Here is a 25,960-nt window from a genome sequence, read left to right on the forward strand (position 1 = left end):
CCCCCACAAATTCGGGGGTGGTGTAGGGCACAGCAGGCAAGGGCCGTCCCCCCCACAATCCTGGGGGGGTTAAGGAGGCTAATTACCCCCATCATAGCCTCCAAATTACCTCGTGTGGGTCGGAGAGATGTTATTGTCAGCCATCTTCCGATGCACCACCTAGTGGCCCCCCCAAGAGGAAGACAGTTTAGAATAACAACAGTGTTTTTGTGGGAGGTCACAGCTCAGATGAGGGGAAAAGTTGGGAAATAATGGTGGGGGGAGCAGGCAGAGCTGGAGCAGCAGCTGCCTGACACGTCACTAGAAAGCATCCCAGACCCACCATCCCCCAGGTCCTGGCAAGCCTTAAAAGTAGGAGAGCAAAGAGCTGAAAGACAGAGGGCACTTAGGAGCACCCATAGAGGAAGTGCTGATGATGAGGAATGAGGAAGTGGGAGAGAAGGAGAGTGGAGATTCACTTGGGATAATGCCATTATCCAAGAGGCTGAGTTCTATAGCCTCTCTCTGTTAAGTTTGAAGTAAAAAAGGACTATAGGAAACTTTTCCTTGTCTTTATACATTTCTGGGCAACCAGCCGGGGGCCACTGACAGCATCCTGACAGTGTCTCTCTCTCTGTGTGTTTAGTTTTAATTATATCAGTGTGTGTTTTTTATTACTGCTTTCCCACCATAAGTTTTTAGCTCTTATTTTTATCTGTAAGCTGCCTCGAGTCCCTGTCAGGGGAAAAGAAGGAGTACTAACAACAACAACAACATGAAAATGCATGAAGTTAAGGGACCTGATGAAAGCTTTAACGTCACTTAACTGGGAGTAAGCTCCACTGAATTCCATAGGAAGTACTTTTGAGCAGGCATGGTTAGGCTCACACTCTTGACTGCAGCCATGTGCTTTTTTCAATACTATCACTTCTTCCCCCATTCCCTGGCATCTTTTGCCAGAAGGAGACCATGTGCCCCAACCTCCTAAGTCACCACCCACTGGTAGCTTTCTCTCATCTTTTAAATTTCAGTGCACCACCTGGCTAGCTGCTGCCACCTTAAGATGGCTGAACTTTAACTGCCAACCAGTGCCACCCATCAAGGATGGAATTGAGCCAGATTAGCTTTCCCCCCACTTGAACATAACTGCTCTATGCGTTCAACTTCTGCAAGGCAAATAGTAGCCACAAAATTGGCTCAGCTCATGAAAGGTCAGTATGGACCTTCATCCACCCATCTCACACAGAGCAGCATTCTGGTCCTTGCACTGCATACTTGCTTCACACAGGGGAAGGAAATCACAGTAAGCATGAAGTTTTATAATGCATGGAGACTAACTTAGTATGTGAAGCGTTGAAAGGGCTCATTTTGCCTTTTATTTACACATCCATCTATGAAGCAACTGAAATTTAACTACCAAATTTTAACTACCAAACTTTTAGAAGACATCTGAAGGCAGCCCTGTTTAGGGAAGCTTTTAATGTTTAATAGGTTATTGTATTTCAGTGTTTTGTTGGAAGCCACCCAGAGTATTATTATTATTATTATTATTATTATTATTATTATTATTATTATTATTATTTTGTCTTTTGGTGGCTTTTTGGTGGCAACATGTCCACACCTTAAAAGTTTAATGGAACCGGAAGAGGTTTTTATCCCAGGTCTCAGCCTGGATGCTTGCACTGATACCAGGACTCGGCCCTCATCTTCCTGTTAAAAGGAAACGCTTATATTTATTGACAAGAAGTTTTTAAAAGCCTGACTTTCTGAATGCAAATTTCAGTTAAAGTACAGAACTGGCTTGTGTGCCTCCAGATGTCAAAGTTCTGCTCACTTGAAAATGTGGGTCATATATTCTTCTAGAGCAGCTTTTCTCAATCTGGGTCCCTTCAGATGTTTTGGACTGGCATGCCCAATTGTCAGGGAAGATGGGACTTGTAGTCCAACAATATGTGCAGGGAATACAGCCAGAAGGGATATTTACAGAACAATATGCCTAACTTTAGTCCATAACTTCATAAAGCTCAAATTTAAAAGAACGTTCCCTGAGCATCTACTTTGGTTCCTGAAGCATGAGATGAGTGATGATTTTGTGCCAATATTATGAAACTGCTTTCCAATGCCCTGGAAAAGAAAGCATGTATAACAAGCAAAGTACTTTGGGCACATCTCTAGAGTCCTTAATACTTCCCTTGAAGAGGCTGAATAATGATAAACTAGCTTATTTAAAGTGGTGTGTGGAGGACTTGCAAGACAGCATTAATGATTGATTTGGTGTTAAGTTAAGCTGGCCCATGTTTCCTCTAGGCAGAACAAGTATTCGTGGTAAATAAGCTAAATAAGCTTTTTATACACCCCCCTTTAATGTCATATTAGTTACAGAAATGGGGTTGCGTTCAATGAAGTCATTCTGCAGGTGAAAGTCACAAAATATTCCCTCCCCCTCCTCCAACCTGCATCCTCTGAAATCTGCTTTGGGTGTACCCCCAACCACCAAGAGTGTATGGGGGGGTCAGGGGACACAAATACAAAGAAGAGCCAGGGATATGCAAACAGAACCTTGTTAAGCTCATGCAACGACTTTGTTATATTCAACCCATGCACTTGGAAATTGTGATTGGCCACTGTTTAATCAGTTTTCCGGACAGAAAACACTTCTGGTCTGTCCCATTGATGCTGTAGTTTCCTGTAGAAAAACAGAGACTTAGTGAAAAACACAGTAGTCTCCCAAGGACAGTTCCCACATGGGTAATACAATATTGAAGAATATTGTACCTGACAAGCTCAAGATCATTGGATACAAGTTTGTGTTTGATTGTAATTGCTTTTAGAATGTTTTACACTATAGTGTGTGTGTGTGTGTGTGTGTGTGTGTGTGTGTGTGTGTTGGTTTTAGAATGTTCTGAACTGTTTTAGAATTTGCTTTCTTTTTCGTTTTAAATTATATTGTTTGTTTTCCACTCTGGGCTTCTTAAATTCAATGCCAGAAATGGTAGCTTGAGCCTAAGTGACCTGCATTTGATTAATCTTAATAATGTTAAATAATGTGTTTTATTCACTTTCCTGTCAAAAGGGCATCATTTTCAATTTTCAAATCATTTTCTCAACAACAACAAAAGGATTGCCTAATGTGGTTTGGTACCTTTTCCATCTCTCACACCCCTTTTCAGATATGAATTTACTATCATTGCTAGGATTCACTTACCACACACTCACACATGCCTGAAACAGCTGCTGAAGAGCTGACAGAACCAAACTTATACAGCGTTGCAGTGAATATTTGCTATTTGATGTTAGCCGCACTGAGCCTGGTCTCAGCCGGGGAGATACAAATAAAAGTTGTTTTTATTATTATTATTATTATTATTATTATTATTATTATTATTTGCAGTAGCAGGAGTAACAGTAGTAGTAGTAGTAGTAATACCTACAGTTATAAAGGCTATGCTCAGCCTCCACATTTGGAGACAACAATGCTTCTGGATGCCAGTTGCTGGAAACTGGAGAAGGGAAGAGTATTCTTGTCCTGCTTGCTGGTTTCCCACAGGCTTCTGGTCAGCCACTGTGAGAGCAGGATGTTGGGCTAGATGGGCCATTGGCCTGATCCAGCATGCTCTTCTTACATTCTTATGTTCTTAATATGAAATAACCATATGTTTTCTGATGGTATGGAGCTTGGGGAGAGGGGTATAAGCAGTGAGCCTGCACAATGTCCCTCTGCACCAGTACAATAACTACTTTCCATGGGGACTAGTGAGCTTTGTAAGACCACAGTGTATATTACTGACGGTAAAAAATGTTGTAAAGTACAGTTACTGACTCACACTTGCCTGCATGAAAGGGTTAACCTGAGCCCACAGCTCAAGTTGCCAATGGGTGGAGCTTAGCAGGCTCCCAGCAGCCTTCTCTTCCCTCATCCTTCTCCTCCTCTCTCTCTCTCTCTCTCTCTCTCTCTCTCTCTGCTATTTCTTTGAATAAAAGAGCCATGTAGAACAGCTCCCATCTGAAGGGAAACCATGTGAATAAAATTTATCTAAAGGGAGATTTTTACTTGCATCTTAGCTAACACAAAGACTGCATGGTTCTTTTGTAAGGAAACCAAATGCTTTTCTTTTTATAGACATTTGGAACCTTTTCCTCTTCTTCTTTTTGCTAATGGATAGAGACTTGTTTGCTGTAACTCCTGAAACTGTAAAATCTTCGCTTGTTTGCAAAGCTAGGTTTTATTCTAGGCTTTTTTGTGGTGGTGGTGGGGAACCATCTAACCAAGTTTTAATGTCCTTGGAACAATCGCCACTGTACTAACTCTGCTGCAGGAGAGCAAAGAATCTCTCTTCCAAAGCTCTCTCACCTATGAAAAAACACATTCAACATTTTTACCTCAGAACTGTTACAGTACATTGATAAATAAACTATGGATACTGCTTCATACACAAATGAACAATTACTGTCATGTCAACCGTTTTGGATTAGATACTATGTTTTGTGATAGCTAGACCTGAACTCTCTCCATCTGGACAAAGAGGAGATAAATTCATAAAGGAAACTCTCCCTAACTGACCTGGGTGGTAAAAAAAAACAGGCCACCTTCTTGCTGGGAGAAAAGTAATATCAAGTTCAGCTGTGTATGTGAGAGATGGCATTATATTTGGACAGTGATTGATGATTGATGATTCCCAGCTCGAGATAAGAACATGATTCTTTGTTTGTTGTACATGACAAATCCGATAGCGTGTATGAAAGATACAAATGTTTAAGGCTATCTTTGCTATATTATTATCTGACAGCCCTGAGTCTACCAAGCAAGCATATTAATGAAACAAACCTCAGCCCTTGTAGTTAATTTTTATTCCTGAACAGCTAGAGGATTTTCACTGCTTCCCTACATTTGCTAAAGACAGGTATTAAAAGGTTTGACCTCAGCTGCTAATATCAATTAGAATTATAAAACACAAGATATAGAAACACATCTAAGTGATAAGAAATCAGAGAACCCTCCCAAGCCATACACACACACTGCCCAAGTCAAAGACACCAAGACAAAATTGATCTACAAAGCAAGGCAACCAGTTGACAAACTGCAGGGGAGCATAGCAGTTGTAATGGAACACTTGAATCCCCCAAGAAGCAATTCAGAATAGTCTCCAAAAATGGAACTTCAAAAATATGGGTTTTATTAGAACAGAGTTGCTTGTCTTCCATCTGTACTATGAGGAGTTCGTTCCCCACCCCCCAACTGCTTCTGCTTCCCTAACCCCCACTCCATTCTCATTGAAATCACCCCCCCCCCCATTATTCAGATGTATATACAGAGATGAAAAAGTTTGGGGTATGTGGCAAAGATCTGATGTCTTTGGGTGGGGAAAAGATTAGGTTAACAGAAATTTTTACTATGCTATAGATGAATGAGAATGTGGCTTCAAAGTGATTCTCTCATGTTAAAAGTAATTCTGAGCATTAAGGCTTCACATAGAGATGAGCAATGCAAAGTTTGAAGAACAGTTTTGTGTTCAGATTGTGTGGGGCTGCCATATGTCCGTATTTTCCTGGATATTATCGGGATTCCAAAGGCGGAATTGACATCCAGGGGGAATTTCCAAAGGGCAGTGCTTTGTCCTGGATCTTAGGCAAGTCGATTGAAAAATCACAGGGGATTTTTGGTGTTTTTGTAAAAAAAAAAAAAAAAAAGCAGCACAACTTTGGGGCATGTCTTAAAAAATGCTCAGCAACATTTGGGGTGTCCTGGTTTTATGGCAACCCTAAGATTGTGCATTGTTTTGTGTATTTAAAGGTTTGCCTTTAAATGCAGACTGATTTGATTTCCCCCCTCCATCTCTAGTTTCAGCTACATCATGCAGAAAGTAGCCCACTTCTGTCTACTACGGCTAGGTTTCCCTGGTATGAAAAAATGAAGCATTGTAATTGCGGTGAATATTGAGTTCAACAACTTCATATAATCCCTCTTTAGAAGTTTCCCTTTAGAGGGAAGGACTGTGGTGCAGTGGCAGAGCATGTGCTTTGTGAGGAAAAGGTCCCAGGTTCAATTCTCTAGCCAGGGCTAGGAAAGACTCCTGTCTGAAACCTTGGAGAGCTGCTGCCAGTCACTGTGGACTGACTGAGCTAGCTGGACTCAGCAGCATGCACAACCTCCTATATATGGGGCAAATGCATGTAGGAGTACATGCAAGGGGAGCATGGCCATTCCTCTTTGATCCACCCAGATATCTCTGTACAAAGGACAGCCTGCAGTTTGAAAAAGAGAGAGGGTTTGGTTTGGGGCTCAGAAATGTTAGTAGCATATTAAGGTGTTGCCTGCATCCCCAGAGGTCTGATGTGGGTGCAGAGTATCCTGGCTTTGCTGAAAATATGACCTATAACAGGAAAGACACCTGCAATTACAAGCAGTTCCTTATAGAATATCTGATCAGCTGTGTTGAAGTGTTAAAGCTTAGGCCACAGCTTAGGGGGAAGGGGCCATGGCTCAGTGGTAGAGCATTTGCTTTCCATGCAGAAGGTCCCAAGTTCAATCCTAGCATCTGGGAACTTGCATCACATTTTTTGCAAGCAATAGATTTATAATAGTTAAGATGATTATCATCACTTGAACTAGACCTATCAAGTAGGGCAGATTAAGTGACCTGGGGTTTCCATGCCTGGCCTGGTTGTTGAATGCACACATATGTGATTAACTCCTATAGTGATGTCAAATATGAACTCTGATCTTAGGATACCACAGTATGGGATGGTATTATTTGAAGTTGGTAGAGTCTACCTTTTAATGTGGTCTGCCGGGTAAAAAGTATCAACAGTCAAGATGTCTTGTTTACTGTTTTGAAATGCTGGTCCTAAATTCTAGAAATCATTTAACTAGTGAATTTTACAGAAAGATATAGGGCCATTCCTCTGCAATAACAATGTCCTGTTGGGTGGGGAGGGGACATTTGTGAAAGCTGGCTCTTCACTCCCATTGCTTTATTTATGAAGCCTTTGACATGTTTCTTCACTGTGGACAAGGCCTGGAGAAATCAACCACTGCTAGTAAAATAAATGCAATGATTTTTCTGCTTTTCTAATCGTCTGCTTTTGCCAGGAAACCTAAAGAAGCAACAGTTGCTCCATGTTTGCTCAAACTGGCATCAAGTTCTGTGTCTGAAATGGAAACTGCAGTTAACAGTTATTCTATTTCAGGTTCCACTGCAGACATCTCATGCTAATTTAGAAACAAACTTTGCTGGCCCATTTACTTTGTAGATTTACTTGTAAATGGTCCCACTGTGCTTTGCAATGTACCCAGGGCAAACCCTATGAACTCTTTTCCTATTGATTAAACTGATTGTGCTCAGCTTAAATCTCTGTTCACGCCTTTGCAAGCACACTCTGGTTCCCTTTCCTGTTTGCAGCAACTTCTCCATCATGTTGAATTCTGTACGTGGAACCTTTACTAACCTCCACTAAAAACTCCACACACCCTCCTCCCCTTCCATTCCCAGTAGTGCTGTCCTTTTCTTGAAATTTGTTTTCCTGTCAACTGTGAGTAGACGACTACTGGTTTAGAAATGCCTTTGTGCACCGAGGCCTCATTCTAGTTAATGTACCATATGGCCCAAATTAAATTAACTTTAGATGCATCAACTTAAAGTTTTTATACCACCACGGAAGGTTTTTCTGTTTTGTTTTGTTTTAAAATGCCTTTTTACTATTCTATTGTTTCTCCTGGCAATTTGGACATATCTAAAGAACTTTTAACTGAGTTAAGATTAAAAAAGGATGTGTACAAAAAATGGAAAAGGGGGGAAACCACCAAAGAGGAATTCAAACAAATAGCCAGCACGTGTAGACACAAAGTCAGAAAAGCTAAAGCACAGAATGAACTCAGGCTTGCTAGAGAGGTTAAAAGCAACAAAAAAGGCTTTATGGGTATGTTCGTAGCAAAAGGAAGAACAAAGAAACAGTGGGGTCACTCAGAGGAGAAGATGGTGAAATGCAAACAGGGGACACAGAAAGGGCTGAACTCCTTCTTTGCCTCAGTCTTCTTCGATAAAGAAAACAATGCCCGACCTGAAGAATTTGGAGCAAATGATTCAGCAGAGGAAACACAGCCCAGAATAACTAAGGAGATAGTACAAGAATACTTGGCTAGTTTAGATGTATTCAAGTCTCCAGGGCCAGATGAACTGCATCCAAGAGTATTAAAAGAACTGGCAGATGTGATCTCAGAACCACTGGCAGTCATCTTTGAGAATTCCTGGAGAACAGGCGAAGTCCCGGCAGACTGGAGGAGGGCAAATGTTGTCCCTATTTTCAAAAAGGGGAAAAGAGAGGACCAAATAATTACCGCCCAGTCAGTCTGACATCAATACCAGGGAAGATTCTGGAGCAGATCATTAAGCAAACAGTCTGAGCACCTAGAAAGGAATGCTGTGATCACCAATAGTCATCATGGATTTCTGAAAAAATAAGTCATGTCAGACTAACCTGATCTCGTTTTTTGACAGAATTACAAGCCTGGTAGATGAAGGGAACGCAGTGGGTGTAGCCTACCTTGATCTCAGCAAGGCATTTGACAAGGTGCCCCATGATATTCTTGTAAAGAAGCTGGTAAAATGCGGTCTTGACTATGCTACCACTCAGTGCATTTGTAAGTGGCTGACTGACCGAACCCAAAGGGTGCTCATCAATGGTTCCTCTTCATCCTGGAGAAGAGTGACTAGTGGGGTGCCACAGGGTTCTGTCTTGGGCCCGGTCTTATTCAACATCTTTATCAACGACTTGGATGATGGACTCAAGGGCATCCTGATCAAATTTGCAGATGACACCAAACTGGGAGGGGTGGCTAACACCCCAGAGGACAGGATCACACTTCAAAACAACCTTGACAGATTAGAGAACTGGGCCAAAACAAACAAGATGAATTTTAACAGGAAGAAATGTAAAGTATGTTGGGATACTGCCAGGGAGATAAAGGCCATCACTGCCTCCACGTCGACTCCGGACGTCCACCGATCTCCCGTAGATACGCAGTTTCAGCTATTAGCGACATGAGCTCACAGAACATAGATTGCCACATTCCTGGGCTCATGCACACTCTGTCAGCAGAGTTCACACAGCAAAAGTCGCATTCAGGAGAGCATTATTTACAAGTTTTATTCTGCGTTGATCAGAACAAAAAACATGACTGCCTGCTTCAGTGTCTCCGACACAGAGAGAGAGAAAACGAAAGCAACAGAAGACATAAACATCCTGTGAACAGGAAATGCGCAGGCTGTGACACAAACATCCTGCTCCCTTTTAAGGTGGAACGGAAATAACCCAGCATCCTCCCCCTTTCCGTGTAACCTGTAGTACCTGTGGTTCAACCCAATTGCAACCTCTGTACGTAAACCTTTAGTTGTTCTCTGTTAACAACCTTAGACAACAGATCAGCAGGGATTTCATTTCCTGCCATGTAGGACACCTGAATGAGTCCTTTCTGAATACACTCTCTTGCACGATGTAGCTTAATCTGCAAGTACTTGGTTCTTTGCTTGCAACTCTCTGAGTTCAGCAAAGCCAAACAGGATCTATTGTCTTGATACACTTGTATAGGACATTTCACAGAAACTCCGATGTCCTTAAACAGTTGCATCAACCACTCACAATCCATGAGTGAAAATGACAGAGCATTGAGTTCTGCTTCACAGGAACTTAGGCTCACTGTCGTCTGCTTCCTGCACAGCCAGTCAAACAGACAGTGGTTGTACATGTAGCATACTCCAGAAGTGCTTGTACCATCCGTGGTGTCACTTCCAAAACTAGCATCTGCAAAGATTTCAAGACCTCCAGTCTTCTGACTGGTGAACCTCAGCCTGTAGTGCATAGTCCCTTTCAAATAGCGGGCTATGCGCTTCAGAGCTTTCCAATCCTGAACAGTAGGATTATTAGCATGTCTGCTAAGCAGGTTAGTGCTTACAGCTATGTCAGGTCTTGAACATCTAGCAATGAAATTCAACTTGCCTAGAATGCATCTGTACAGCGTAGTGTCAGAAAACGCTTCAGCAGTACTATCTACCTGGTAACCTGTCACCATCGGTGTGTCTGCTGGGTTTGCATCAACCAAATTCAACCTGGTTAATACATCAGCAATTTTCTGTGTTTGGTGTACCAGAAAATTACCTGCTCGGTCCCTCTCCACCTGCAGAGAAAGATAGTTGGATACCTCACCAAGATCCTTCATGTCAAAGTGCTCCTTCAGCTGAGCTAGGGTGCTTTGGTAGAAAGCCTGATTCTTCCAAAACATCAGAAGATCATCAACAAAACATAAACAATACAGTTTGTTTTGCCCCTCCTCCTTGACAAACACACACGGATCAGCTTTGCCCTGGTGAAAACCTAGAGAAAGCAACGTCTCAGTGAGTTTTGTGTTCCAACACCTGGCACTCTGCTTGAGACCATATAAGGATTTCCGCAGTTTACAGACCATTTCCTTCTGTATCTGCATTCCATCAGGTGGAAGCATGTACAGCTCCTCCCCCAAAATCCCGTACAAAGAAGCTGTATTAATGTCATGATGGGAAACATGCAGTTTCTCCTCTGCAGCGATTTTGAGCATCAGCCGAATGCTCTCATATTTGATGGTGGGCGAGTAGGTCTCGTGATAATCCTGTCCTGGTACCTCTGAAAAACCTCTGGCAACCAATCTGGCTTTGTGTCTGACAACCTTGCCATTCTGGTCTGTCTTGGCCTTGAAGACCCATTTGCTGCCAACCAGTCTCATTCCTGGGACTACCAGTACCAGCTCCCAAGTTTGGTTCCTGTTCAAGGAATCAACTTCAGCCTTCATGGCATTAAGCCAAGGCTCAGCATCTTTAGAGGTTAACTCCTGAACCTCTTTGAAGCTTGAAGGTTCCCACACCTTCTCTGAGCTACTAAGAACAGCAGTTGCTGTCTTAGCAAACTCATCAGCAAATCTCTTTGGAGGTCTGCCTTTGGTCGCCCTTTCAGACCTGCGAACTAGACGCAAGTCTTCTGGACTCATCTCCTCCTTCTTAGGAGAAAAGTGACCAATGGTGAACAGTGGTTCTTCCAGTTCATTGTCAGACGCATCAGATGGTCTGAGTGAGGCCTTTGCGCTCTTGTAGTCTGCTGTGTCATCACTGTCCCTGACACCAGCAGCAGCGCCACCCACTGAACTGTGGGAAGTTATGTTCTGTGAGCTCATGTCGCTAATAGCTGAAACTGCGTATCTACGGGAGATCGGTGGACGTCCGGAGTCGACGTGGAGGCAGTGATGGCCTTTGTCTCCCTGGCAGTATCCCAACAAAGTATTGCACTTGGGCAAAAAAAATGAGAGGCACAAATACAAGATGGGTGACACCTGGCTGACATTTCGCAAGCCTGTGAAAGTCAGAAAAGGGGAATACATTTTGGGGATAGCGACGGAGCAGGGAACCTGCCCTCAGCCTTCCCCAAATGCAACCAGGGGCTCTTGCATGGCCCTAGCCCCTTGACAGGGTTCAGACAAAAGCAATGGTGAACCCTGTATTCCTTTAACGGAATACCCTTGCAGCAGCAGCATTAAAGGGGCAGGCACAGCTAATCCATGCCCCTCAACTAGCCAAACCAAAAACCAATGCCTAACCGCAACCTTACAAGTTGTGACGATTTGCTACGCAATAGGCAAAATATTGCCTCCCTGCTTATTTAACTTATATGCAGAATTCATCATGCGAAAGGCTGGGCTGGATGAATCCCTAGCCGGAATTAAGATTGCCGGAAGAAATATTAACAACGTCAGATATGCAGATGACACAAACTTGATGACAAAAAGGAGGAATTAAAGAACCTTTAATTGAGGATGAAAGAGGAGAGCGCAAAATATGGTCTGAAGCTCAACATCAAAAAAACGAAGATCATGGCCACTGGTCCCATCACCTCCTGGCAAATAGAAGGGGAAGAAATGGAGGCAGTGAGAGATTTTACTTTCTTGGGCTTCATGATCACTGCAGATGGTGACAGCAGCCACGAAATTAAAAGACGCCTGCTTCTTGGGAGGAAAGCAATGACAAACCTAGACAGCATCTTAAAAAGTAGAGACATCACCCTGCCAACAAAGGTCCGTATAGTAAAAGCTATGGTTTTCCCAGTAGTGATGTATGGAAGTGAGAGCTGGACCATAAAGAAGGCTGATCACCGAAGAATTGATGCTTTTGAATTATGGTGTTGGAGGAGACGCTTGAGAGTCCCATGGACTGCAATAAGATCAAACCTATCCATTCTTTGGGAAATCAGCCCTGAGTGCTCACTGGAAGGACAGATCCTGAAGCTGAGACTCCAATACTTTGGCCACTTCATGAGAAGAGAAGACTCCCTGGAAAAGACCCTGATGTTGAGAAAGAGGGAGGGCACAAGAAGAAGGGGATGACAGAGATGGTTGGATAGTGTTTTCGAGGCTACCTGCATGAGTTTGACCAAACTGCGGGAGGCAGTGGAAGACAGGAGTGCCTGGCGTGCTCTGGTCCATGGGGTCACGAAGAGTCGGACACGACTAAACAACTAAACAACAACAACAAGGCAAAAACCAAATGGCACCAGCCAATCAGCCAAATGGACAAAATTCCTACCGGGTCCCTGCCCCAAGAGCAAACGACCCCATGACAGGCATAGCAAGGTCAACGCAAACAGCCCCAAATATAGGGAGGGGGACGGGCAATCTGATGTACGGAGTTTTAACATTTCTGGCTATCAATCACAATATGGCAACATTAACTTCTTCCCAACAACAAGGGAAGCCCAATCACAACAGTGGCCAACAATCAATTACCCCCCCCCCACAATTTTGGGGTGTCTTGTCGGCCCCCACCGCAACATGTGCTCTCCATGAAGGAGAACACGCTTTGCTGTTTGTTCAATACATTTGCATCTATAAGTGTTGAATACGGCTAATAACAGTGTGCAGGGAATGACTTCCACGAGTCCAGTGGAACTTCCTACTCTTTTCCCAGTCTCATCAGATCTGCTCTTCCAAGCCTCCACAACAGATTTGGGGGTGGGGTAGGAGGTTCAGGGGAAGAAGAGGGAGGGGAAGGTCTGTTGTGCTCACATAAGTTATTTTATGCATAAAATGATTTAGTTGGATAAAACTCTCTATACTATCTAAATTGGAGCTGTGCACAGATAGCTTCTAAACATTCTCCACTCTATTTGTAGGCAGAGAACTTGAGGGGTGAGACCATTTCAATGTCCTTTAGCAGTTTCTCAGGGTGGGGCTTACCATGAGCACCTGCAGTAGCAGAGTTTCTTCCTTCCTAAGGTTTTTGACACTGCAGCAACTGTGTTAGCATCTAGGTACCATTTGGCATCCTCCACAACCCTCTAGACCTAGTGAGGCCTTTTTGTGTATCAGGGGCATTGTTGTGTGACTGCAGCAAAAAAAGTTGAAGGAGAGTTTTCGGAGAATAGTTGGTAAGGTGGCTTTTTCTTCCAAAGAGAGGAAAAGAAAAATCTCAGAGATTTCCTCAGGAAAACGTTGAGAAATTTCAGCTCAACTCTATATTTAAAGTAAAGGAGGGGCGTCATGAACCAGTTAAAACTAAAGTACACTGAAAAAACACAAGGCCTTGTAATCACCTGTGCTCATAAATTCTGCTCACCTGACTGTGGGCAGTAGTTGTGGTGTCACATGGCTGTCTGCTGGTGTTACCGTATTTTTCGCCCCATAGGACGCACCGGCCCATAGGATGCACCAAGTTTTTTTGGGGGGAAATAAAGAAAAAAATGTTTATTCCCCCCCCCAGGCACTTGTGGGGCTGGCAGCGGGGAGAAGCGCTCTTCTCCCCGCCGCCCGCCTTCAGACCAGGTCCGGGGACAGCGGGAAGACGCGCTGCGCCTCCCGCTGTCCCCGGAGCTTGCGGGGCTGGCAGCGGGGAGAAGCGCTCTTCTCCCCACCGCCCGCCTTCAGACCAGGTCCGGGGACAGCGGGAAAATGCACTGCGCCTCCCCACTGTCCCCGGAGCTTGCAGGGCTGGCGGCGGGGAGAAGCACGCATCTCCCTGCCGTCAGCCTCCAAACCACATCGGGAGACAGCGGGATGGCGGTGTTCCGCCTCCCCGCTGTCCCCCGACCTTGTGGGGCTGGCGCTGGGGCTCTCCTGAAGCCTGGAGAGCGAGAGGGGTCGGTGCGCACCGACCACCCCTCTCGCTCTCCAGGCTTCAGCGAAAGCCTGCATTCGCCCCATAGGATGCACACACATTTCCCCTTCATTTTTGGAGGGGAAAAAGTGCGTCCTATAGGGCGAAAAATATGGTAAGTTCTTTTTCAGAATTCTCAATAGCTAGTGAGAGACATTTACCTCTGCCACTGGCTGAGAGAGTTGAAATATGGCTGCCTGTGGATTTAACCAATTGTAGGCTGGCTGACCGATTCAGAAATCACCCAATGCCTGGGCCAAAACTCACTCATATCTGCAACCAATAAAGTTGTGGCCTGTTTTGAGCCAAGAATTATGTATTGTGATTTCTTCGTTGTACATGTACCATACCAGTGCAGCATTCACTGCACCTGGGCATGCAAATACACAGTTGAGTTTATGAGTCAAGAAAGAGAACTCAAGAAACCATATGTTCTCCCATCTAGAAAATATCCTTACTTTTTGTTTGGGAGAGGGCGGACTGCCACTAGCCAGTTGTGAAAGTCCTCCAAGCGACCTTCTGTATTACTTAATTTAAGGGCATTATATTACAGATGGAAAAGAAATTGTGAGTTTGCTCAAAGCTGCTGATGTGGCTCCGTAATAAATGTTTGTTTTCTCGTCAAAGTTGGAAGAGGTCATGTGGGTAGTGCCAGAGTGAGTCTGTCAAAAGGAATGTTTGGAAGCAATAGCTGCTCATTTTCACTTATCTCTGAAGAGTGTCACTCAAGCTATCATAAAAGTGCTGCTTACTGCACACCAAATATTGATTCCCCTATAAGTGACTCGGGCACAAAAAGGTTCTATGAGCAATGCGCTTTTAAACAAAACGCCCACATTGATTCATTTACCAGCAAGCTGGAACCTTCAGAAAGGGATTAGGAAGATCTAAACAATCCTTTTATTAAGAGTTTCAAGGGGAATTACTTGTTCTTTCCTCACAGACACAGGAAGATGTAGAACATAAGAATAGAACTATTGGCCTAGACTAAAGACCCATCTAGAGCAGCATGCCACAGGGGCCAGCTAGATGCCTATGGGAAGCCCACAAGCAACACATGAGTGCAACAACACTTTCCCCATTTGTTTTCCTCAACAACTGGTATATAGAAACATACTATTTCCTATACTGGAGGTAGCATATAGCCGCCATGACTAGTAGCATTATTTTCCATAAATTTGTTTGCTTTTTTATCAAGAGTATATTCAAAATATACTGAAGCCACCAGGCTATCCAAGCTGGTAGTCATCAGTATATTTTGTGGAAAATGAGTTGTAAGATGTGGGTCTCTGCTTTGATCTAATTCCATTATCCAAAGAGGGGTAAATTTTAAGTAGTTAGGCCAGTGATCTTATTAACAAACTGAAGGATCCCAAATTGAAGGAACTTAAACCTTTTTTAAAAAAATCTCTGAAGCTCCTCTTAATACACACATGGGGATCAGACCGTTGTAATTTGCACTGTGGGAAATCTAGGCCAGTGCCTTTCACCATATGAGAATGTCACATACCTATAGCATGCCTGATCTAGTGATGGAAAGTAATTTTATTCAGTCTACATTTCTGAGTGAACTTGTGCCTGCTGGACTAATGCATGGATCATAACGTAAGTATTCGTCAATTTTTGCAAGTCTCTGAATTTTGAAATATTGCTCATAAGTACCAAAATGTGTAAAAAATAAATAAATAAGGGGAAACTATGGTTAGAAATGCATACACTGATGAAATATCTATTAATGCTTATTTTTTTGGATATTTTAAGGATATTTGTTCAGGTTTTCTTCATTTTAAAGAAGTAATAGATCAATGCTGATATGGGATGGGATGGACTTATGAATGAAGGCATGTACAATTGATGTGGACTGGGAATTGATGGATTCATCCATCCATAGCCAACTTCTTCTGAAAACCTCTTCGCAGGGAGATTCCATAACCCCTCAAGATAAACAACTGCAGACACTCTCTTTTTGATGATGATGATGATGATGATGATGTGGCTGTTTCTGTGCACGTTCTGTTTTTCTTTCTTGTCAGCCTCTGATTTACTCTTTTGCTACAGGAGAAAACAACAACCCAACACCTCATATTGTCCATAAAGAATTTGCATAATATGTTAATACCGATATGGATCCAGACATCTGGATGGCATTTGAATATCTCATTTACATTCAGACAAGGAGAAGCCACACAGATGGTGAAGAAAATAAGAAGAGCATTGTTTTAAACAAATATGGCATCCAGGAAATCAAACATGATTCAAGATAGGAATTAAAGTATTAGTAGAGCTCTGTCAGTGTCGGAGACAAACTATAAAACAGGGAAGTCAAGAAAGACAACTATTTTGCCCACTACTACACAGTTATCCTTAGGGAAGAAGTGAGACCAGTCTACACTGGGCTTTTATATAGTCAGTCGAGAGGCACCTTCTTACTCCTCTGCTCCAACCCTACTTTTTGCATCTTTGGAGCAAGCAGCTGAAAAGCTTTTCTGGCTCAAAGCAGTGTGCAAACAAAATAGAAAATTGTAAGAACATGTATAAATCTAAAAGATAGCCAACAAGTAAATATAATAACAGAATAAGCAGAAATTTAGGTGACTTAAATCACCCCACCCCACTCTACTTGATATGCTCGAACATGTGCCCCTTTGTCCTTAACAACAGGCCAACTGGATATCAGCATCTTTAATGAGGGAAATGAATAACTGAGTGTACCAATAAAAGAATGTTCTGCTAGAAGCCCTCCTCCTTCCTTTTCCTACTATTACTGCAGGTAATTACTGCAGGGCAAACACAGGTATGTATTACTGACTTTATTTATTAAATTTGTATCCTGTCCTTCCTAAGTCTCTGCAGAAGCAAAACAGCTTCTGCTCATGCGACAGAGTGTCCCTTCCCTCTCCTGCCCCAATGCATTCCCTGCACCTCCCCCAAAATCTGTTCTGGAGGGTTCAGAGGGCATGAGAAGGGGAGAAGAGGGAAGTTCAGTTGTGCAGGCAGAAATTGTTCTGCTTGTGCAAGTTTCACCCTGGTTAGTATCACACCAGGTGATCTCAGCAGAGCTGAGAAGAGGGCTGTGCACAGAGCCACACAATCCGATTCAAGGCCCAGTCTGGCAGTTTGGAGTAGATGATTTGGAGGAAACTTGACCTAAATTTGGCCCCCTGACTGGTTTTAGGAACCTTGCACAGCCATGTAGTTGGGGGGGGGGGAGAGAATGAATGTGCCTCTTTTCCCACCTGACCATAATTAAACCCTAAGTAAATATGCAGTTAAGGGACGCAGGTGGCGCTGTGGGTTAAACCACAGAGCCTAGGACTTGCCGATCAGAAGGTCGGCGGTTTGAATCCCCGCGACGGGGTGAGCTCCCATTGCTCGGTCCCAGCTCCTGCCAACCTAGCAGTTCAAAAGCACGTTAAAGTGCAAGTAGATAAATAGGTACCGCTCCAGTGGGAAGGTAAACGGCGTTTCCGTGCGCTGCTCTGGTTTGCCAGAAGTGGCTTAGTCATGCTGGACACATGACCTGGAAGCTGCACGCCGGCTCCCTTGGCCTCTAGAGCGAGATGAGCGCCGCAACCCGAGAGTCGGCCACAACTGGACCTAATGGTCAGGGGTCCTTTTACCTTTACTTAAATATGCAGTTAGGAGGGGGCAAGGAGGACACACACACAATCTGCCTGCGCATCTCATCCCCTCACTTCTTGCCACCCCCTACTTTTGACAGCCTCAAATTCCTTCAGGTGAATCTGATCCAAACGGGGGTGATTTCAGGTTCATGAACCCTTTGGACTTCTTTGGACTGCATAGAACTCTGTGTTGGTATCTAAGGAAGGGTGTGTGGTACTGAGTTTTAAGGAAGAAGGTTGATGTTTTGGGCATAGGTGGGAGAATCAGAATTATCTTAATGAAATGATCCCTGAGCTATGAGGGTCTGGCCAGAACTATACTGTCCTTATAAGCCTGAAATATATTTTCTCAAACCACTGCGAAGAAACTCAAAGCATTTCTCACACACAAGACTATGCCTGTGGAGCTGGAGTTATGAAAACTCATGACTCATTGAAGCAGCATCTCAGTAGGAAGACTTCAAAGCCCAACTCTGTTGTAGCTACAGCTTGGAGGTACATTTCCAGAAAATGACTCTAATGGGTTGTCCTAATCAGCGTGGCTGTCAGATGCCTTGGCAAGAGGAGAAATAATAAAATTGAAAGCAGGAACGGAGAAAGTGATATCAGGAGATCACCATGGAGAAGAAAGGCATAATAGAAACACAGAATACATAATTTTATTTCACATACGTCAGGTTCATATGGCTTCACTGTGGGCCATGTACAAGAGCATATCTGTAGCTCTATTAAAGGCTCATAATGCTGCAGTGGTTTTATCAGTAGTTTGGAATGAAAGAGCTAAAAGTCTCAATTCCCCATATTAACATAAATTAATTAATTCTTAATCACTTTTCTCTTACATTTTTGGTAGGACAGAACTGTTGGGATTCACAGGATGCTGTGTAAGTCTGCAGGCTTCAGTTTGCCAGTTGGTGCAACAGAATGATGTAATACTTTCTGTGAAGGTGCTGCGTCAGAATGACTCAGCAGTAATGTGCTGGCAGTTTGATTGGCTGTCATCTGTTTAAAAGGGAAGCCTGTCCAACAGTGGGTGTGGTGTAGATGAGTGTGGAGTCTTCTTTTGCCTCAAGGTGCAGCCAGGTACTCTGTCTGACTGCTTCTGTAGATATTTGTATATATATTTTGCTCACAATAAACAATACTGCACTAAAGAACCTGGGACTCTGAGCATTCTTCTGAAACATCGCGAGGAATTCACGACAAGGTTATGGGCCCAGCACGCTTCCGCTGCGCAAGAATACAGGTGGCAGTTATCTAGCTATGGGTGCTGGATGCTAGAATATACCATAGATATCCATCATGGTGCCCTTCAGATACTGTACACCACAACTCCCATCATCCCTGACCCCAGGCCATGCTGCTGGTTGAGATTGATGGGAACTGTAGTCCCAAATGTCTGGAGGGAATCTCCTGTACATGGATGACCACAGCAACGTGAAACTTCCTATCTGTATATGATTTCTAGGCAGCATATTTGCACTGATTATAAGGACCCAGTCACAAAAATTATTGTCAAAATTACCATTCTTAAAATTGCATTGACTTTAAGGGGAATTGTTTGCATTTTTCTTTAGCAGATAATAGTCCTCCCTGTCTGTCCTTCATGCGTAAACCATCTGCCTGTTATCTTTTGGCACCTTCCATATATATTCCGATAGAAAGCCATCTGCTTCTCTCCTTTAAACTTCTGTGCGCACACACACACACACTCTTATCTTCTTTACAAATCTTTGCATATGTCAACATTTTAATTACACAGTGGCGTATTACAATGTCATTGACTATGGGGGGTTCTTCCAACAATACAGTCGATGAAAGTTTAGCAAGAGTTGACAGTGAAATTTTACGGCTCTTTGATATATTGTGTTCATGAAATTTACAACAACTTTGTCAACAGAAGGAGCCAGATGATGCATGAGTCAATAATTGTGCTAAGTGATTGATGTAGACATAATTCCAAAAGCACTGTGGCTTTATTAAAATACAATAACAATATTAATTTATATGAAAATTTGGCTCAGCCAATTGCTATTTCATTTAAATTTTATACCATCTAACAATATGATCTTCCTGTTGTCAGCCTAAACGAAGGGATAGTTTATTCCTCGGCCGGCAGAACCGTGTGTGTGGTTATATGCAAAACATAGCTAGTAATATATAATAAGCATATGTGGTAATATGTAATAAACATAGTAGTAATATGTAATAAACATATGTGGGTTGGTGTACGCTGTATATACTTTATAAGAAAATGGACCGTGGGTTCTATCTCAGCATTACAACTAGAAATAAACATTTATAAAAGCAAGAGGGAAAAGTTACAAAATTCACACATTTTTTATCCCCATGGGGGGGGGAAAACACCCGACACCAAGAACCTCTGGCTCATTGCAGCTTTTAAACACACACACAATGCACAAAGCAACCAAGCAAATGGCCCATTGCTAGATCTACTATGGGATAAGAAATATTTAGAGTACTATGATGATCCATTAAACCAGGTTTATTTCAATGTACAGTGGTACCTCTGGTTGCGAACAGGATCCGTTCCGGAGCCCCGTTCGCAACCTGAAAGGAACGCAACCTGCATCTGCACACGCACGAGTCACGATTCGCCGCTTCTGTGCATGACGTCATTTTGCGCATCTGCGCATGCACGAGCGGCAAATCCCGGAACTAACCCTTTCCGGTACTTCCGGGTCGCCACAGGACGCAACCTGAAAAGACGCAATCCGAACTGAACGTAACAAGAGCTATGACTGTACTTAAGAACAGGTTTAAGGTTGAAATCCTAAACTCATTTACTAGTAACAAAGAGGCAGCATCTTTTTCTTTTAGTACCACTGTAGTGGAATGTTCTCCCTGCTGTAATGCAAGAAGTTACATCTGTATTGGCATTCCACGGGCCAAACAGAGGCGCATCTGTTTGAATAAACATTTCCCTGATCTGTTGACTAGAACGTCCTGCCCTGATCATTTTAATTGTTGCTTTACTTGCCATAATTGTTATGCTTGCTTTTAATTGGACGACTGAGAGAAAGAGGAACTGTTCAACACCTACTTTGTCCAGGCTTGTGCCCCAGGGATGTCACTTTGGTGCTGCTGACAGAGTGGTTGGACTTCACCCGCAGAGGCACACTCCATTGTCTTTTGAGACAGACAGATGCCAACAACAAAATTCCACTGCAAAGAGCACAGAAAAGATTGCCACTGTCCAACGAGGATACAATTCCAAAGCCCTGAGCAAGCCCTGAGCTCAAATGCTCAGTCTGGCTATAATACTCTGTTTTTCCAGACTGCTGTCTCCATAGTGCACTCCTATGTGTAAGTTTTTACAGAGCAAAGTCTGTGAGCCTTTGATGCTTGTCATTCAGAAGGGCAACAGAACTATACCGAGAAAACTACAGTAAATGTTTTTCACAAAAAGGTTTTGTTTTCTTCTTCTTCTTTGGTGATCACTCGTAGCCAAGTAAGATTGTCTTCCATAAACAAGGTTTTACCAATGAGTCCGTAAGTGACTGTAGAGGCCAATTCTGGATCCACACGTCCTTCCACAATGGGGTCATTGGTTTCCAGTTAATCACGGTGTTGATTTGCCAAGTGTGCCTTCCTCTTAGCACGTTTCTCCTTTGCGTCCTGAGTTAGAGTGTCTTCAAAGCCCATGATACCTTTGCTAAAGGCTGTTCTCCAGCTGGAGTGCTCACAGGCAAGTGTTTCCCAATTGTTAGTGTTTATACTACTTTTTTAAAGATTTGCCTTGAGACAGTCTTTAAACCACTTTTGCTGACCACCAGCATTACACTTTCCATTTTTAAGTTTGGAATAGAGTAGTTGCTTTGGAAGACGATAATCAGGCATCCGCACAACATGACCAGTCCAATGAAGTTGATGTTGAAGAATCATCTTTGCTTCTTCCAGTACACTGGTATTAGTTTGCCTGTCTTCCCAAGTGATGTGTAAAATTTATTGGAGACACCATTGATGGAATCTTTCAAGGAAGCATAGAGTGTGACTGAACCCCACTGCACCCCATCAGTGTCCTTAAGGAAGGATATTCTAGGCTAAAAATAATCCTAGTACAGACTTCCGGTCGGCGCCAGCACTCAATGGTGGTCTCCCGCTGAGCTCCGCTCAGGGAGACTGCTCCACGAGTTCGGGTCTGACCGCTACGGCGAAGCGGGGACCCCTAAAATCTCAGGCGCGGAAGCCTGAGAGCACGGAGACTCGGTGGGCACCTTAAGCGCCCCCCCTCACTGCAAAGGAGCCTTTTGAAAGGCTCCGGAGTGGCATCGGGGAGCGCGGTGCTGAGAGTCGCTACCCAGCCCGTGGAGTGAAGCCGCGTTGCCATTGACGGAGAGCGCCGATTCCTTCCTGACATTTGGAACTTAATTGGATTATCCGTGAGTAAGACTGAACAACAATTTTAAAAGAAAATACCCGGAAATTGGCTGAAAACGGAGAAGGCAAAAAGTAAGGAAGTCTGCCTTCCCCGGACTGCATGACAAGCAACGAAATAGGAAGCTGCAATTTGACAGGAAGCAGCTTTAAAATTGACGGACTCAGACATTGGACTTAAATCCCCCCCTTAGCAGGCAGGGGCAGGGGGGGGAAGACTTTTGATTTGTATTACCTGCATGAAAGAAGCATAGAAGGGGAATTTTCTGCCGTTTTGAACCCTTGGGGAGGACTGCCTGGAAAGTGAGCCACCGGGGCTAAGAACTGTCATTAGAGACTTGATACAAGGTTGGTGCTCTGCCTTTTGCAACAAAGTAAAGACCTTATTTGCTACAAGTCTGGCACTCTGGAAAGTTACAAATTGATAACATTTGGAAAATATTGGACAATTGGTTGCTATTTTTGTTACCTTTGAAGGGAACCCTTGTTTCTTTGTATTTAGAACTTTGGACTGCTCCCTCTAGAGGGTTGCAGGGAAACAGTTATTATTTTCACTGTAAGGAACAGGCTTGTGGAGTTTTCCATCTGAAAGTAATTCCCGTGGGAACGACCTTGGGACATGAGTGGCCCAGCAGAAGAGATAACAACAAGAGCTAAGAGTAAAGCTGCTCAGAAAAAAAGGGGGCTCTATTTCAAGTTCAGCTGCAGCAGGCATAGCTACAACTTTATCTATGGATTCAGTGACACAGGGATTAGTTAAAATAAATGAAGCTCTGGAAACGCTTACAAAGCAGAGCATGGAAAACTCTAAACAGTTGAAAGAACTGTCAACAAAATTGGATTTAAATACAGAGTCAATAAACAAATTGGTTCAAGAAAATGAGACAACTAGAAAGATCGCTGAAGAGGCAAAAACTTCTGCAGAAGAGGCAAAAACTTCTGCAGAAACTACACAGGAAAAGTTAGTACCAGTCTGCAAAAAGCTGGAAGAACATGATGCGGCTCTGTCTTTGTTGGAACTACAGAGGAAAAATAGGAATTTGAGATTGAGATTGATCCCAGAAAGCGAAAAGGATAACTTGATAGACTTTCTTACAAAAGAGTTTCTGGAATTTTGGCAGGACAATTTGAAAGAAGAGGAATTCAAGATAGTAACTGCTTTTAGACTGGGCAGGAGACAAAACAGAAAGAGCCCAAGAGACTGTTTGATAACTTTGAGATCTCAGGAGGAGAGAGATAAGATATTAAATTTACATTTTCAAAGAGCTCTTGAGATTGAAGATTCCCGTGTGGTGCAGATATTCAAAGACATTCCTAAATATATTTTGGAAGTGAGGACTCATTACAAGGACTTGGTCACTCTGTTGAGAAAGAATAACATACTATTCAAATGGGAGTTCCCACAAGGCCTGTCTTTTAATTACAAAGGGAAGAAAATTAAAATAAAAACAGTGCAAGATAAAGAACAATTTTTGGAAAGGAACGAGGAGGACCTTCTGAAGGAAACGGCAGAACCTACAGATCTAGCAGAAGTACCAGACATCTCAAACTTATCTTTTGGGCTTAAAACACCAACAGGAGAAGACTTGCTTGGAGCAGTTGGGGGAACAATTAAGTAAACAACAAGATGTCTCTGCAGTTTCTAAGTTGGAACTGTAATGGACTGAATCTTCCTAGGAAAAGACGTGAGGTTTTTCATATCCTAAAAAAAGAACAATTGGACTTGATTTGTTTACAAGAAACCCACGTGACCAGAGTACACCGAAAATTACTTATTAATAAAAGACTAGGACAGGAATTTATTTCATCGGACAAAGTGAAGAAAAGAGGAGTGGTGATCTATGCAAAGGAAAAGTTGGCCCCTAAATTAATTTTTAAAGATGAACAAGGAAGGTATTTGGCAATTGAAATTCAAGTTCAAGGAGAAAAATTACTGATAATAGGAATTTATGCACCAAATGAAGGGAAGTCAGAATTTTTCAAGAAATTGCATGAGACATTAATGGACTATTTGGACTACAATGTAATTTTGATGGGAGATATGAATGGAGTGGTCTCTACAAACATGGACAAAGCACAAAGACAGGTGGTCTCCAAGGATGGGAGACTACCAAAGACTTTCTTTGAAATGACAGACAATATGAACCTGATTGACATTTGGAGAACAAGGAACCCTCTTGAGAGGGAGGGAACTTTCTTTTCTGAAGCAAAAATGACTTGGACCAGAATTGACCAAATATGGGTAACTAGTGGGATGGCATCAAAGATAAAGAAAGTGGAAATCTGCCCACAATATAAATTGAGAGCGTTTGCAGATGATCTAGTATTAACTTTACAAGAGCCAGACACTAGTACGAGAAGAGTTTTAGAGCTAATACAAGTATTTGGTCAAGTAGCAGGTTTTAAGTTGAACAAACAGAAAACGAAAGTACTGGATAAAAATCTAACAGTTGCTGAAAGAGAGAAGTTCCAGAGTGAAACTGGTTTAATGGTAGCAAAGAAGGTGAAATACCTGGGGATTAATTTGACATCTAAGAATGTGAATTTATTTAAAGATAATTATGAGAAATGTTGGACAGAAGTTAAGAAAGATTTAGAAATATGGTCAAATTTGAGACTTTCCTTGTTAGGCCGAATTGCTGTTATTAAGATGAATGTTTTGCCGAGAATGTTATTTTTGTTTCAAACATTGCAGATTGTGGATAAAATGGATTGTTTCAAGAGGTGGCAAAAAGACATATCTAGATTTGTCTGGCAGGGCAAAAAGCCCAGAATAAAATTTAAGATACTAACTGATGCAAAAGAAAGAGGGGGGTTTGCCCTGCCGGACTTAAAATTGTATTATGAATCAGCAGCTTTTTGCTGGCTGAAAAACTGGCTGCTTCTTGAAAACACAGACATTTTGGATCTGGAAGGGTTCAATAACAGATTTGGCTGGCATGCATATATATGGTATGACAAGGTTAAAATCCATCAAGGTTTCAAAAACCATATTGTTAGGAAAGCATTACATAATGTTTGGATTCAGTATAAAGACTTGTTGGAAAATAAAACCCCTAGGTGGTTGTCACCAATGGAAGCTAAGGAAGTGAAAAAACTTAATATGGAATCCAAATGGCCAAAATATTGGGAAATTATAGAGCATGAGGAGGGAAAAGTGAAATTGCAGAGTTATGAGAAATTGAAGTCTAAAGTAAGAGACTGGCTTCATTACTACCAGATAAATGAAGTCTTCAAACAGGACAGGAAAATTGGCTTCCAGGTGGAGAGGTCAAAATTAGAAACAGAGCTTTTGGAACCCAATACTAAGAATCTGTCAAGAATGTATAACTTGCTGTTGAAATGGAATACACAGGATGAGACGGTTAAATCAGCTATGATTAAATGGGCACAAGACATTGGTCATGACATTATGTTTGCTGACTGGGAACAGTTATGGACTACCGGTATAAAGTTTACGGCATGTAATGCCTTAAGAGAGAACATTATGAAAATGATTTATAGGTGGTACATGACCCCAGTCAAGCTTGCAAAAATCTATCATACGCCCAATAATAAATGCTGGAAATGTAAGGAAACTGAAGGTACTTTCTACCACCTTTGGTGGACGTGCCCAAGGATCAAGGCCTTCTGGGAAATGATCTATAATGAAATTAAGAAGGTACTTAAGTGTACTTTTCACAAGAAACCAGAGGCCTTCCTCCTGGGCATGGTAGGCCAATTGGTGTCAAGGAAAGATAGGACGTTTTTTATGTATGCTACAACAGCAGCAAGAGTTCTTTTAGCAAAGTATTG

At 42.7% G+C, this 25,960-nt stretch overlaps 1 long non-coding RNA gene across 1 annotated transcript; it reads right to left on the reverse strand.

The window, feature by feature from the left end:
* Positions 1-2,524: 2,524 nt before the first annotated feature.
* LOC310757454 lies at positions 2,525-3,297 on the reverse strand. The gene is made up of 2 exons (XR_014545223.1): positions 3,185-3,297; positions 2,525-2,665 (listed from the first exon to the last, which is right to left on the reverse strand). It is a non-coding gene; the product is annotated as an uncharacterized lncRNA (long non-coding RNA).
* Positions 3,298-25,960: the final 22,663 nt, after the last annotated feature.

This window comes from Podarcis filfolensis, assembly GCF_964270895.1.
Source record: "Podarcis filfolensis genome assembly, chromosome: 2".
In the NCBI taxonomy this organism is placed as follows: domain Eukaryota; kingdom Metazoa; phylum Chordata; class Lepidosauria; order Squamata; family Lacertidae; genus Podarcis; species Podarcis filfolensis.